At 42.8% G+C, this 13953-nt stretch overlaps 1 protein-coding gene across 3 annotated transcripts in view; it reads right to left on the bottom strand.

Moving 5' to 3' along the window:
* KLHL18 (kelch like family member 18) overlaps window positions 1–13953 on the bottom strand; it is a 54016-nt gene that overhangs the window by 34700 nt on the left and 5363 nt on the right. The window contains exon 2 of one of the 3 annotated variants that reach the window (XM_059160745.1): window positions 12764–12868. The exons of the other annotated variants lie outside the window; for them this stretch is intronic. The gene's annotated coding sequence lies outside the window, so the exon portion shown is untranslated. The remainder of the gene's footprint in view (window positions 1–12763; window positions 12869–13953) is intronic. 3 annotated transcript variants of the gene reach the window in all.

Raw genomic sequence — 13953 nt, 5'->3', positions numbered from 1 at the left:
CCATGGCAAATTTGAGAAGCTGTGACAGTGATCGGTGGCCTGCAACGCCAAAAATATTTACTATCTGCCTCTTCATGGAAAGAGTTTGCTGACCTCTGCTCTAGAGTCAGAGGGAACACATATTACGAAAAGGGATGTAAATACATTCTCTAGAAAGAAGATGATCACTTATTTAAGAACCCCCTATCACACCTGATCTGTTGCTATTCACAACTCCTCCCGCTGAACTATTAGGAACTGTGGACTCCACCAGGGAGATAAAGTGTCTTATACAAAATATTCCTTTTAAAAAGGAAATGAGCTAAACCTGAAATAGAGCCACTCACACTGGAGCCATTAATGGCCTGTACAGGCCTGCCCAACACCAATATGTCTTTTTTTTTTTTTTTTTGAACTTCAGTTTCTTAACCATAGTTACACAATTATTCTCTTTCTGCCCCCCACCCCTACCCCCAGGGAGTTTCAATGCTAATTAGGCTCAGCAATAAAGCAGCCTTGTCCATCAGAAATGTAAGAGGTGAACTGCGTGGAGATGCCTAGAAGCATCCACTTTCCTAACTCAGGTGTCAACCATGGCCCCACCTTACTGAGCAAGCGCCACCCACAAAGCCAGCTCAAGCCAGCGCTCCACCCCCCAAACAAAATCTGACTCAGACGTTAGCTGAGTAGGGCTATTCCCTGTTGCAGATGTCAAGCCTCAGTCAGAAGCACCGTATTTTTCTGTTCTCACCCATTCCGGTGGACTTCAGACTCCCGGGGGGATTAAGGGTTTTGTACACCCCTTACATAGCTCAGTAAATAGTCATGGAAATTAAAATACCAACTCTATCCTCAATAGCAGCCCAGAAAGTCAACAATTCCCTCTGAAAATAAATTAACCCTGGCAAAGAATGGCAGTTTCACCGAAGGTTATGTAAAGATGGACAGCATGATCTCTTGGTTAAATTTAGAAAAGCATAAATTTAGAAAGCAGGGGGGGCCTTAGGACTTTCTACCCATGTCCTTCAAATTTTTCTTACATATTTAAATAAATACAGTAAATCTTCCAATAACTGTAACACTTGAGGGCTACTATTATAATCTATTACTATCACTTGCCATTAACCAGATAGATCTCTCTAAATTGCTATGTAATATAGGTAAAGCTATTAACTATATGTTAACAATGTATAATACATTAACTATCATTACCTATAATATAATGATGATGATCCATAACTGAACTATTTTAGGTTACTTGAAGGTTAATAGAAAACACTGGTGGTTCAACACATGCCACTAAAAATCTTCCAAAAACACGACTAGCTATAGACTCCATCTCATATCAGCTCTGTCTAGTGCTCCTTACCTCCTGGGATCATTCATCTTCCTTCCAACCACACTACATAACACATGATCTAAGCCCTACCAATGAGACATTTCCTCAAGACTTTTCAAATGAGAAAGAAGAGGGACGATCCCCTGAGGATAGCAAGGAGCCATCAGATACTCACCACCCCCACGTATGAAAAACCAGTCTGCAGGGGGAGGAGGATGCTGACCACAGAGGGAAAGTGTCTTGGCAGCATTTCAGTCCCTGGGCCCCCAATCAACACTGTCTTTCCTGCAGTTTGACTACATGAACCAATAAATGGTTGGTCTTGCTGAGGGTAGTTCTGCTATTAGAGCCAGAGTTCTGAGCACATGGTCCAGAGAAAGCCCTGGGGGAAATAGAAGAGGGGGAGCCTCCTTCCTGGCTTTAGTAGATGGGCTGCATCTAAAGGTGGCTTTAGCTCTGAATGGGCCCTTACAGTGCCTCAAGGCCCCCATTTTCCTCACCAGTCGGGGCTTAAAGGATTAGAACACTCGACACGGTAAAGAGGTCATTTCTGCTGTGCAAATATGATGTAACTCCTATCAAGACCAAAGCAAGATTATTTTTATAGATACAGATAAGACTCTTCAGGCCAAGGAACTAAAATAGGTGGAACAATTTTGAATAATAAAGTGCAAATGGCCAATAAGCACACGAAAAGATGTTTAACATCATGAGTCATCAGAGAAATGCAAATCAAAACTAGAGTAAGATACCACTTTATACAGACCATAGCTAGCTATCAGCAAAAAAACCAACCAAATGAAAACAACAACAACAATAAAACCCAGAAAATAACAAGTATTGGTGAAGATGCGGAGAAACTTGAAGCCTTGAAGCAGGGAGGGCACTGCTTGCACTGCTGGTGGGAATATAAAATGGTGCAGCCACTGCAGAAAAGTTTGGAGAACAAAGAATAATAGTATGACACAGCAATTCTGCTCCTAGGTATATAACCAGAACTGAAAGCAGAGTCTTGAAGATATATTTGTGTGTTCACATATTCACAGCAGCATTATTCATAATACCTAAAAGGGGGAAAGAACCCAAGTGCCCACCAACAGATGAATGGATATACAAAATGTGATCTATTACACAACAGATTATGTAGCCTTAAAAAGGAATGGAATCAAGAGAATGAGAAAATAAGCCACAGACAGGGAGAAAAATATTTGCAAAAGACCTATCTGATAATGGGCTGTTACTCAAAACCTACAAAGAACTCTTAAAACCTAACAGTAAGAAGACAAGTGAATTTTAAAAATAGGCAAAAGACTAATAGATACCTCAGCAAAGAAGATACACAAATGGCAAATAAGTATATGAAAAGATGTTCCATATCATGTCATGGGGAAATGCAAATTAAAACAAGATTATCTATTCGAATGGCCAAAATCCAAAACACTGACAACACCAAATGCTGGTAAAGATGTGGAGTATAGGGAACTCTCACTGATTGCTGGTGGGAATGTAAAATGGTATAGCCACTCTGGAAGACAGTTTGGCATTTTCTTACAAAACTCAACACATTCTTACCATACAACCTAGCAATTACATTCCCTGAGATCTTCCCAAAGGAGTTAAAAACCCATGTCCACACAAAAACCTGAACATGAATATTTACAGCAGCTGTATCCACAATTGGCAAAAGTTAAAAGCAATCAAGATGTCCCTCAGGAGTTGAATGGGTAAGTGAGCTGTGGTCCACCCAGACAGTGGAGCATCATAAAGCACAAAAAGAAATGAGCTGTCAAGCTAGGAAAAGACATGGAAAACTTTAAATGTATATTACTAAGTGAAAGAAACCAATCTGAAAAGGCTACATACGGCAGGTTTCCAACATCTGGGACAATGGAAGGATCAGCAGTTGCCAGGGGTTGTGGTGAGGGAGGGATGAATAGGGGGAGCACAGATGAATTTTAAGGCAGTGAAAATTCTGTATGTTACAATAATGCTGCTTACATGTCATTATATAGGTCAAAAACCACAGAACATATGACACTGAAGAGTGAACCCTAATGGAAACTAGGTTTTGGGTGATAATGATGTGTTCATCTGAATTCGATTATAACAAATGTACCACTCTGGTGCAGGAATTGTTAGTGGGGGGTGCTGTGTGTGTTGTGGGGTTAGGGGCTTTATGAGAAATCTCTGCATCTTCCGCTCAACTTTACTATGAACCTAAAACTACTCTAAAAAACAAAAGCTTTCTTTCTTCCTTTCTTTTTTTTTTTTTTAAGAGTTTATTTATGTATTTGTCAGAGAGAGAGCACAGAAGCAGGGAGAGCTGCAGGCAGAGCAGGCGGAGGGAGAAACAGGCTCCCTGCTGAGTAAGGAGCCTGATGCAGGACTGGATCCCAGGACCCTGGGATCCTGACCTGAGCCAAAGGCAGCAGCTAAACCAACTGAGCAACCCAGGTGTCCCAGAGGCTTTTTTTCTTTTAATTTCAGGAAACTCTACCCCCCAACATGGTGCTTGAACTCACGACCCCAATATTAAGAGTCCTATGCTCTACCAACTGAGCCAGCCAGGCACTCTAGGCCTATTTTTTTTTTTTTTTTTTTAAAGGAATGAAATTCCAATACATACTAAAATGTGGATGAACCTTGAAAACATTATACTAAGCAAAATCAACCAGACACAAAAGACCAATATTGTAGGATTCTACTTATAGGAAGGGTCTAGAAGAGGCAAAATCAGAGATAGAAAAGAGATTACAAGGGGCCAGGGGAAGGGGTGATGGAGACTTATTGCTCAATGGTTATAAGGCTCTGCTTTGCATGATGAAAATGTTTTGTAATAGACTGTGGGTAATGGTTACACAACATTGTAACTGCATTTAATTAACTCAGGGAGACTAAAGGACTCCATAAAAATCTGCTTTTTGCTCCTTTTCTTGCCTCTATTCTTGCTAGTACCTACACCCCCACCCCACTTTACAAATCCTGCATAATGCAAATAGTTTATGTCCTCCATGTAAGGAAGGGGCAAGGAACCAATGATTTCTTTAGAATAGATAACATTTAAGGAAGGACCAGGTGAGAATGACCAGAAGCCATCATGTGCACATTTCAGACCTGGACATCTAGACGCCCAGGCCCTATGGCTCCAAGGAACAGCATCTGAGCCCTCATCCTTGTTCCAATCAGTTCCTAGATGCCTGAGGGGACACATACACCAGACCACCTTCTTCAATAAAACTCCCAGACCCCATATAAAGACGAGTCTCCCAGATACTCTGTCTGTACCTGCACTTGCTCTATACCTGCAATAAATTCCGCTTTAACCTCCTGCTGGCTTGCATTGGATTTCCATCCATCCTCTGGGTCCCTGGACCCAGCTTGTTGCCATCATTATGACAAATGAATTATACACTTAAAAATGGTTTAAAAAGTAAAATAGTAATAATAATATTATACATATATATTATGTATAAAATTATATACATTATATTACTATATATTATTATTATTATTTAAATAGTGTAATGGAAGAATAAAGTGAGAGTAATCAGTCTCCCCATTTCAAGATTTACTACAGCCATAATTTGCAAAACTGCATGGTACTGGTGCAGGGATACAGTACTTCTTGACCAGAAGAACAGAACCGAGAATCCAGAAGTAGCCCCACACAAGTATGGCCAACTGATTTTTGACAAAGGTACAAAAACATCTGTACCTCAAATGGAAGAAAGGGAAGTCTTTTGAGTAAATAGGACTGGAGCGACTGCATATCCACAGGCAAAAGAAAGACTTCAACTTATACCCGTTTATATAAAAATTAACTAGATACGGATCACAGATTTTTAAATATAAAACTTAAAAATTTTTAGGGGCACCTGGGTGGTTCAGTAGGTTGATTTTGGCTCAAGTCACGATCTCAAGGTTGTAGAACTAGGGCCTGCCTCAGGCTCTGGGCGCTCAGTGTGGAATCTGCGGGAGGATTCTCTCCCTTTGCCCCCCTTCCACCCACGCACATGCCCATGCATGCTCCTTCTCTCTCTCATAATAAATAAATCTTGGGGAAAAAAAAAATAGAACTTTTAAAAGAAAACACTGGAGGAAATCTTTAAGACCCAGGGCATGGTAAAGAGTTCTGATATGAGACCAAAACTACAGTCCATAAAGAAAGATTTGATCAATTAGACTAAATCACAATTTAAAAAACATTGCTCAGTGAAAGATCCTGTTAAGAGAATTAAAAGACAATTCACAAACTGGGAGAAATATTTGCAAACTCGCAAAATAAATAATTAGATTTTATTTTCAAATTAAATATAAGCCTGGTTTCTTTGGGTTTCAACTTTGTCTGCTTGAAATGGGGAGAATTATATTGACCATAAGAAAATCTTTTTTTCAAAAGAAAAAAGATTTTTTTTTTCAAGATTAAATGATAGAAGAGAAATGAAAAGGTCTTTTAAATTAAAAAGACACTCAGCAGGATCTCAAGAGCTCAGATCTTAGATCCTGTCCTTTCTCTGCAAGAATCTAAGGACAGGGGATCAGCAAAGACTATGCTTTCTGAATGGCAGGAACAGGCTTCCCCAGAACTGAATGGGCGGCAGATTCCCAGATTCATCACAATGGTACACCAGGCTACTGTAGAAATCCTCCCAATACACACTCTGAGAGGTGTGTGATGAAATAAAAACAAAAATGGGGCACCTGGGTGGTTCAGTAGGTTAAAGCTTCTGCCTTCAGCTCAGGTCATGATCCCAAGGCCCCGGGATCAAGCCCTGTATCAGGCTCTCTGTTCAGCAGGGAGCCTGCTTCCCTCTCTCTCTTCCTGCCTCTCTGCCTACTTGTGATCTCTGTCAAATAAATAAATAAATAAATCTTAAAAAAAAATAAATAAAAACAAAAGTATCATTATTTGCAAATTATACTTATAACTTTGTGCTATTACTTGCAAACAATACTATTTAATAACAGGACTTGATACTAGTTAGTAGTATATTTTTGACATATTTGCCAAATATGAGTCCATCTGGCAAAGGACTTCTATCCATAATATATAAAGAACTCTGAAAATTCAATAGTAAACAAAGAAAAACAATCCAATGAGAAAATGGGCAAAAGACAGGAAAAGACATTTCATTAGAAAGGATATCCAGATGGCAAATAACAAACACATGCACTGTTCAACAACACTACTACCCATTAGGGAAATGCAACTTAAAATCCTAATTAGATATCACTACAGATTTGGCTACAAACAGAAAATGGCTGTTTGTAGCCAAATCTGTTGTAGCCAAAATGGCTAAAACAGAAAAAACAGTAGCGACAGCAGTTGCTGTATTAGGCAGGGTTCTCCCGAGAAAAAGAAGTGGTACGTGTGTACACACATGGAGAGGGAGCGAGAGAAAGGAGGGAAGGAGGGACGGGGGGCTGGTTTTAAGGAGTAGGCTCACACAATTACGGGGGCTGGCAAGTCTGAAATCTATAGGGTGGGTTGACAGATGGAGATTCAGATAAGATTTGATGTTGTAGTCTAGAGTCTGAAATCTGCACGGCAGGCCCCCCAAGTGGGAAAATTAGACAGGGTGTCCCTGTTATAATCTCAAAGAATTGTTTCTTCTTCAGATACCTCAGTTTTGGGGGGTGAGGCCTTCAAAAATTATATGAGGCCCACCACATTATGGAAGGTAATCTAAAGATTTATTTATTTATTTGACAGACAGAGATCTCAAGTAGGCAGAGAGGCAGGCAGAGAGAGAGAGAGAGGAGGAAGGAGGCTCCCCACTGAGCAGAGAGCTGGATGTGGGGCTCGATCCCAGGGCTCTGAGATCATGACCCGAGCAGAAGGCAGAGGCTTAACCCACTGAGCCACCCAGGTGCCCTATGGAAGGTAACCTCAATATACTAATTTAAATGTTAACCACATCTTAAAAACACCTTCACAAGCAACATCTAGACTATTGTTTGACCAAACAACTGGGAACCAGTGCCTAGTCAACTCGATCCATAAAATTAACCATTGTATTCATACATGCTGGTAAGAATGTAAAATGGTACAGCCGTTCTGGAAACCAGTTTGGCAATGTCTGCTAAAACTAAAAATCAGGGGTGCCTAGGTGGCACAGCCGGTTAAGTCTCTGACTCTTGGTTTCGGCTCAGTCAGGATCCCATGGTTGTGGGACTGAGACCTGTGTTGGGCTCTGCACTCAGCATGGAGTCCGCTTAAGATTCTCTCTCTCCTCCTCTCCCTCTGCCCCTCCCACTCGTGCTTTCTCTCTCAAATAAATAAATAAAATCTTAAAAACAAAAACAACTAAAAATCAATTCACTGGATGACCCAGCAATTGTGCTCTTGGGATCTATCCCAGAGAAAATGAAAACCTATCTTCATGCAAAATCAAATAAATGAATATTCATAGCAGTCTTATTTGTAGCCCCAGACTGGAAGAAACCTAAATGTCTTAAACGATTAAACAAAATGTGGTACATCCATATCCCAGCATACTAGTTGGAGACATTAAGGAAAAAACTATCAATACATTTAACAACTCTGAGAATGCTCTCAAAGGCATTCTGCTGAGTACAGAAAGCCAATCTCGAAAGGTCACATACTTTATAATTCCATTTATATAGCATTCTTGAAGTGAGAGATGGAGAACAAATTAGTGGCTGCCAGAGACAAGGGATGGAGGGTGGGAGGGGGATGGGTGTGACTATAAAGGGGCAGCACAGGGAAAATCTTCATGGGTACAGAATAGTTCTATATTGTGGAGGTCTTCTGGATGTGGAGGTCACATGTAACCTTGACAAGTGTCAATGGTGGCGGACCGACGTGACTTAATGATCTTACTAACACACGAGTTCCACCAATGGAGCAATCTTTGTGTGTTTCCTGCGATAGTCTAGCAATGAACACGTAGTATCTGTTGAATGAGTCAAATTTCTGAATGAATCAACCCAAAATATAATTGAGTCTGTCATGTCAGTCCCCATTTTGTTGGGCTCCCCACTGCTTACAAGTCAGAGTCAAATCCTAAATTGGCTTCCATCTACCCCAACCAGCGTCATCTGCCACCATGTCTTTCTTCTCAGTTGTTGGCAATTCCCCTACATCACCCTATTTCCTCTACTTGGATCCTTATCCCTTATTTTTCTGCTCATTCATGAGTATCCAGCTCAAATGCTCCCTCTTCTGAGGGACCTCCCAGACTCCCAGGCAGTCTGCTCTCCATCCTGTAGAGCCTGGTACAAGCCTCCAGCATACATTACAGCATAAATTATGTTTTCCCTAAAGAAGGTCTCCCCCTCCAGAATGTGTGTTTTCCCCACAGAAATAAAGTACTTAACATAGTGCTTCATTGCATGGGTACTTAATGAATCCTAGAACCCATTTCATCTAAGGGATAGCTCTCAGTCTTTCATCGGAGATACAAATATATAATAAAACTTCTGATGAGTTTCATCTCTTCTTTTTAACCTTGATCTTCTGGCTCGGGACTGATTGAGCTGGTGGGAATAAGACACTGACACATCAAGAGGGTGACTATCTAACCTTATCTAGAAATTCGGTTAGCTGAAGAGGCTCAAGAAAAAGATGGTAAGGGTTAGGGATGACTTGAGGAGGACCTGGCATCCAGGCTGACAGTGTATTCCCAACAGCAGAAGAAATAAACAAGCCACACCATGGTAGCCTTGTTCAGGTGCATTTCCAACAAGCTGGCATATAAGGAAAGTGGAGCATCCTTTCATCTTAAATGCTGGATGGCCTGTCCACAGTCCACAACATGGGCAGAGGGAAGCTAGTCCATTCCACTAAAAGTATAAATGATTAATCTCACAAACCCATGGGGCTGAGAACCAGACAGCAAGTACAATAAAACATACTGGGTTCAGTGTGGAGTTTTGATGGCATTTTAAAGCACACTGTGTGAAACCCTCTATTGATGGAGCTTTAGATCTCTCTGCTTTTAGGGGGCCCCGCTGGGTAAGTGACTCCGGAAGGGGGTGAGAGAGGAAGTGGCTGACCAGCTAGGACTAAAAAAAGACGTGGGCCATGGTCTCATACCGAGCCAGTCAAGAGCCGGCTAAAACATTCAGACCTTCCCATCCTTCCCAAATGCACCCCCTGCCTCCCGCCCATGTCCCGCAAGGTAGAATGCAAGCGGAGAGGGAGACAGGAGGGCAGAGTCCACAGAAACCACACGTATGAGCTAGACCAGCAGCATGTGATTTACAGATATTCCTTACCAGTCTAGACTCCACATCACGAGAATTCAAGTTCAGTCTACACTCACCCACCTCCCCAATCACACTTTCCATCTCAATCTCTTACTTGTTCAAGAAACATCCTGTCTGTGCACTTTCACGCCTGGGCCCGAGAACAGGCTTACCCCAGCCAGGAATGCCTCCTCCCACAGTGTCTGTTTGTCAAAGTCCTATTCATCCTTCTGGGCACCAATCAGACACCATCCTCTCGGTGAAACCATCACAAATCCTATGAATTGGAAATAACTTCCATTCCTTTGGTGTTCCCTTAGGCCTCTGGGAATAGTTGTACGGTTACAGGATGGATCAGACCCTGCCTCTCATATTTAATTATGGGCATCCATCTCCCCCACCAATTGATCTGGAAATGCCAAAGATAGAGGCCGATGCCCACTCCACAGCAGGGTGCCTCATGCACCTAGCAAAGCTTTGAGCAGTTATGTACTTCATTAACAGGCTGACTGAAGGAGCATCTCAAATATAATACCAGGGGCCCTGGGCAACACAGCAAACACTTTTGAGCACCTAAAACACGCCAAGAACTGTGCCGGATAATGGACGCTTCACAGGCCGCAGGAGATCGACATCTGGACAGCAAGAGTGAATAAGCGAGCACTTCCACACTGTTCAGTAAGGTAAGGGGAGTAGGTGCAAAGCGTGAAGGCAATGCTTCTCAAATCTTCAAGAGCAGAGGGTTCAAGAGTCACCAGATTGTGGTTCGATAGGTCTGATGCGGGGCAGAGAGCCTGCATTCCAAATGGGCTGTAAGGATGATACTCAAGGAACAAGATACTCTAAGGAACGAAGGGTCAAGGTCCACAGGAAGAGGGAAGGATTGAGTGCACTGGGAGGGACATGAGAAGATTCCTCAAGAGATGGGATTTCACACCACACCTCACTGTAACAGGGTAGCACGAAAGAAAGAAGATGGCTCAGGTCTGTGCTTCCTAGAAGCAGACAATGCTGAACAGACACAATGCAAAGTGCCTCAGCAGAAGAGAGGAAGGAGTTTCTGGCCATTTCTTTACCCCTGAGGAAAAAAATGGAAATGAAAGCAGCTTTGGAGCACAGGTAAGATTGCTGGTAAAGGTGAGCGACCAAGCCAGAGAACGCGAGAGCCAAGGCTCAGGAGTTGGAGACCACGGGTCATGAAGACACAGCCATCTGGAGGAGTCTGTGGGCAACTAGGGGAGAAGAAAGAGGGGCCGGGTTGGGAGGATCCTGAATATCAAGAACAGGACCGGGTGTCCTAGAAAAGTCAACCAAGAGCTGTGGTCAGCTCCAACAGGACAAGCTTAAACTTCTCTCTCTTACGTCTGTCTCCCGGATGCAGTACGCAGTGACCGATTTCTGTGAGCAGCTTAGAATAATCAGAGATGCAGTTAAATCAGCAGCCTTTCCTTTAATCCTTCCGAAAACCAGCCCACACCTGCTGCTCCGGCACTCCCACAGCCCAGCGGCTCTCTCCAGAAGCCATGCTCACTTAAAGGGATAGCCTACGGACAGGGGAAAGAAGACAAGCTATCCCCAACATGAGTATGAGCATCTCTTAAACCATCAAGAGCTGAGCAGCCCAGGTCTACTTCCTGCTGGCCTGACAAATTTCTCACCTCTGATTCTCTCTGTGGTGCAAACAGAAGTGACTTCAAGAACAAGCCACAACTGGTTTCTCTAGCTCTGGCCATTAGCACCATGTCTCCTAGGAAAAGTCCAGGTGAAATTCTGTGCTCTCTTCACGAACTCCAGAAAATAATTATGTCATCGTCATTGTGATAAATGACACAAAATACACAGGAAAGAGACAGGATGAGCTAAAGCTGATTCCAGAGTTTCAATCCTGCCTAGATGGACCGTATGTCATCCAGGCACAAAATCAACAAAAGCAGCGATGGTTTAGGAGGGAAAGAGCCTTCATTTGAGATATTAATTAGCATAAGGATCAACAGGACAAATGAAATGTAGGACTAGTATTTAGGAGCAAAATAAGCAAGACAAACATAGATGTAAAAGCCATTTGTAATTTAGAGACCATGCCAACAAACCTTTACTTGGAAGACAGGTCAGCATAGTATGTTTCACTGGTCCTCACAGGACAGCTCTGTCAAGGTTATGGGACACTTAGACTTTACTAATTGGCACAGGAAAAAATAAGCTTACAACACGCGTACGTCATTTAAATATGTCTCTCCTAGAAATCGATTCCTTTTAAGTGACCATTGGAAGAGCAGCTACAGGGCTGAGCTGATAAAATCTGGCTCCCGAGAGCTGAGGCAGCACACTATGAAAGTGAAAGAACAGGGAAGGTTATTCCTTAGTGTCCCGTGTTTCTCATCAGTGGGTTTGGACAGAGAGTCAGCTCCTGCTTTCAGGGTCTCTGCAATCACAGCACTAGAAGCAATCCCACTTGCCCATCTTGAGCTTATCAGCTTTTTAAAAAATTGTGGTAACATACACATAACAAAATTTACCATTTTACCCATTTTTCAGCATACAGTTTGGCGATATTAAGTACATTCATGTTGTTGTGCGACCATCCCGACCATCTGTCTCCAGAACTTTTTCATCTTCCCAAACTAAAACCCTGTCCCCATTAAACACTAACTCTCCATTCCCTCCACCTCCCAGTCTCTGAGTAACCGCCATTCTACTCTTTGTGTACTCTGGTTACTTCCTTTAAGTGGAATCATAGAGTGTCTGTCCCTTTATGACAGACTTATTTCACTCAGCATAAAGTCTTTAAGGTTCACCCACACTGGAGCAGGTGTCAGAATTTCTTTCTTTCTTTCTTTCTTTTTTTTTTTTAATCAAGTAGGCTCCACACCCAATGTGTGGTTTGTACTCATGATTCTGAGATCAAGGCCACTGCCCCTCTACCGACTAAGCCAGTTGGGCACCCCGAATTTCTTTCATTTTTAAGGCTGCATAATATTCCACTGTATGCCTTTCAACAAAATGGAGTACATTTTGTTTATCCAGTTAACTGTTGGTACACCTTGTGTTACTTCCATCTTTTGGCTATTGTGAGCAATTCTGCTATGAATATATACAAATATCTATTCTTGAGCTTGTTTTTTTGAAAAGCATTTTTGTGTTCTGATCAGATATGCAGCACACTCTGCCCAGATGTACTGGACCACTGGTGAACTATCTACTTTGCCTGCCAGAAGCCCCAACTCTGGCCCTTACCTTCACGGCCCTGAACACAGCCGGTCAGGTCCACTGGAACACAGGAGCCAACACGGTCTCCTCTGGCCTGCCATTCTGCAAGCAGCTAAGCATCCTCAGCTTCAACTGAGACAGAAAGGGAGCACGGTGTCTTTAGTTAATGCTTCGGAAACAGTCTGCTTCAAGCTCTAGCAGAGCTACAAGACTTTCAAAGATGAGATGCAAAATTTACCAGTAACTTCTCCTATGTCAGTTATTCACAGTCACCAACCAGGACAGTCCCATGATCACCAGCAGTGAGCTGGAAAGAGATCTTCACTTCTGGTTCATCTGCACTCTTTAATAAGAGATGCTTCCGACTGCTAGATGCTGTATGGGAATGACAGAAGTGTATACCAGGGCCATAAGGCAAGTGTAACCTACTTCCAAGGCCTTAAACTTGACAGAGGCCATATTTCTATACAACAGGAGTCCGCCAGCCACAGCCAACGGGTTAGGCCTCTACCTGTTTTCGTAGATCAAGTTTTAATGGGACAGAGCCAAACCCATTCATGTATGTGTTCTGTACGGCTGCTTGGGTGCCACGACAAAGGCAAGTGTAACCTACTTCCAAGGCCTTAAACTTGACAGAGGCCATATTTCTATACAACAGGAGTCCGCCAGCCACAGCCAACGGGTTAGGCCTCTACCTGTTTTCGTAGATCAAGTTTTAATGGGACAGAGCCAAACCCATTCATGTATGTGTTCTGTACGGCTGCTTGGGTGCCACGACATCAGAGTTGAGCAGTTGCAACTGAATCTGTATGACCCACAAATCCGAAAATATTTACTATCTGGCTCTTTACAGAAAATGCTTGCCAACTCCTGGTTCACACATCTTGGTTCACTCTCTTCTCCCCAGCTGGAGCCAAGTGCTGAAGAGGTCAGCTGTTCGTGTGGAAGAGGCCTTCCTAAGCTGGGGAAACCGGCTGGCTCTAGAACAAAGAGGCGACAGCAATGCCAACACTCCACAAATCCAAAGTAGGATGGGAGATGCCAGGCTTGAAATTTAGAAGGGGCTAAGGACACACCTTTAGAAAAATGTGATCTCATCTGCCGTCAACCCACCGCTAAGCTGAACCAGGTGTGGCCAAGAGGCAAACAATAGAGTCTCCTGTACAAAACTGTAAAGGAACCGCCCCCTGTGAGAAGCATCCCCAAACACAGGCTTC

This window comes from Mustela lutreola, chromosome 2 (genome assembly GCF_030435805.1).
Source record: "Mustela lutreola isolate mMusLut2 chromosome 2, mMusLut2.pri, whole genome shotgun sequence".
NCBI lineage: Eukaryota > Metazoa > Chordata > Mammalia > Carnivora > Mustelidae > Mustela > Mustela lutreola.
Note: the sequence above shows the minus strand (reverse complement) of the source record. Positions and strands in the feature narration are given on the sequence as shown.